Genomic DNA, 2,184 nt, shown 5'->3' with positions numbered 1-2,184 from the left:
ACGCATTGCACCGGGACGATCCCAACAAAGAACACCTATAGTGACCAAGTACAAGGTACCCACCTGAATCTGACAACCGTCAACAATAGAACTCCCAGGAAATATATATTCGAGTATAATAAGACCAATCAATCAAGGTCCTGAAATTAAACAACAATACAATACTTACTAAAATGATACTGTATTAAGTCTATAGTAATTAAACTCCATAATCTAATCCAACTAGTCCCTTTATCGAAATTTATCTCGTATCATTTGATAGATCAATTCAATGGATTATTACTCCTATACTAGCTATTAATGATCAAACCAAGACCTAATCATTAATTACTATCCTAATTAGTTTAATAAAATTTAATTAACCAATTCACTCCACTATCCCTTGATTTACAACCGTATTCAACAAATAAAACCCAACCACTTAATTAATTTAACAACAACCATAACACCCACTTCTAACCATTCCAACCAATTAATTCTTAGTACCAAATAGATCAAGAAATTCCTACTTGATTTAACACCTCACATCCCAAATCCTTAACACACCTTATTCCAACTAATCTATTAACAACTCATCAACTCAAGCCACAATCAGATCAACTAAACTCCACATTCAGAAACCCTTCCCGTGCTCAAATTCACTTGAACAGGACACCCAATCCAACATAAATCCATAAGACCCATTGCTAATCAAGAACAATCAAACTAAATCAACAAGAAACTTACCTCCGATCAAATTGAACTGCCCTAGATCCACCCGACTCCAAGCTCCATTCCTCTTTTTTGTCGATCCAAAGGAAGCCTACCAAACAAAGCAATGTTCATAACCAACCGGCTTACAAGCATTTACCATCAAAATCGATTGGATTCAAGATCTTACCTCTATTCTGTGCCCTAGAATCCAAGCTTAGCCCCTGATCAAGCCCACCACCGATTCCTCAAAATTCCAGCATCGATTCCAATCCTCTTCTTCTTCTTCACTTGCGGCTGAACCAGAGAAATCAACCTGAATCAAAATCCAACTTTGAAATCTAGAAGGATCATAGAACTAAGCTAGCAAACCCTAGAAATCTAGAAAATCCCAGCTGAAACTCACCAATTATTTTTCCTTCGTTCCTGTTCGCCGCTTAAACCACCGCCACCGACCTCTAATCGACTCCCAGCGGAAGCCAAACCCCTCGGCAGTCGAAACCTCTAATCGTCAGCGATTCACCTTGCTCTCCTTCTTCCTTTCCTCTTTGGGCAGCAGCAAGATCTCATGATCGGGCGCAGAGAAACAACGATGAAATCACGATCAGGCGTGAAGGAGAGGAAAATCACGACATTAAGTGGATTCCCAACTGGGTTAATGGGTTTAGCCCATATCCAACAAGCCTATAACAACTTGGGCTACTTAATTTGGGCTTTAGGGCTGTTAATTTAGGATGATTAAATAGCTCTTAATTGGGCTATTAATTGGCTTCTTAAGTTAAGCTTTAGGGCTGACCCAATTAGGTTTAAATGGAGTTGATATTAATTTGCTTCATTAAACCTTAATGACAATTATTAGACGTAAAGCTCATTTTCCTCATTAGGGTTAAATGGCTTCTTTAATCTTTCTTTAAACCGCAACAATTAGGGCTATTTGTTTACAAACAACCTCTACAATTTCTGGTATTTTACACCGATAGAGGAGAGAATCAGAGAAAAGGGGGCCGATGGAGGAGAGATCAAAGCTGACGGAGGGAAGATCAGGATCGGGAGGGGGAATTAGGGTTCGTCGTCGCACGTGGGAAAAAAGGGGAAGGGAAAAGATCAAGACCGGGAGAAATTTTTAGGTTTTTTTGGGACAAAATTAAAATTCATCACCAATTTGGTGATGAATTCTGGGTCCATTGCCAAATTGGCAATGCATTTTGGATTTGTTGCTAATTTGTTAACATATTTTAGGGTTCAATGGCGCGCATGGGAAAGTAGGGGAGAAGAGTGTTATGGTTGTTTTTGTGACTAACCCATAATTCGTTAAAAATTTAGTGACAAATTATTTGTTCGTCACCAAATTGGAGGCAAATCCATGATTCATCGTAATTTGTTAACATATTTTATGGTCATTTTTGCAATGAATCCAGAATTCATCTTCAATTATTTTGTCACAAATGTCATTCCTAATTAGTGACAATTACAGTTTTTGTCTGTAATACCCAA

At 38.2% G+C, this 2,184-nt stretch overlaps 1 long non-coding RNA gene across 1 annotated transcript; it reads right to left on the bottom strand.

The window, feature by feature from the left end:
- Positions 1-431: 431 nt before the first annotated feature.
- Positions 432-1,276, bottom strand: LOC141815768 (uncharacterized). The gene is made up of 3 exons (XR_012600605.1): positions 1,097-1,276; positions 881-1,006; positions 432-802 (listed from the first exon to the last, which is right to left on the bottom strand). It is a non-coding gene; the product is annotated as an uncharacterized LOC141815768 (long non-coding RNA).
- Positions 1,277-2,184: the final 908 nt, after the last annotated feature.

The sequence above is a fragment of the Curcuma longa genome, unplaced genomic scaffold (assembly GCF_044706935.1).
Source record: "Curcuma longa cultivar G26 ecotype Majalengka, Jawa Barat unplaced genomic scaffold, ITB_CL_G26_1.1 contig_10071, whole genome shotgun sequence".
In the NCBI taxonomy this organism is placed as follows: Eukaryota; Viridiplantae; Streptophyta; class Magnoliopsida; order Zingiberales; family Zingiberaceae; genus Curcuma; species Curcuma longa.
The sequence above is the reverse complement of the archived record's forward strand: the minus strand, read 5'-3'. Positions and strand labels throughout refer to the sequence as shown.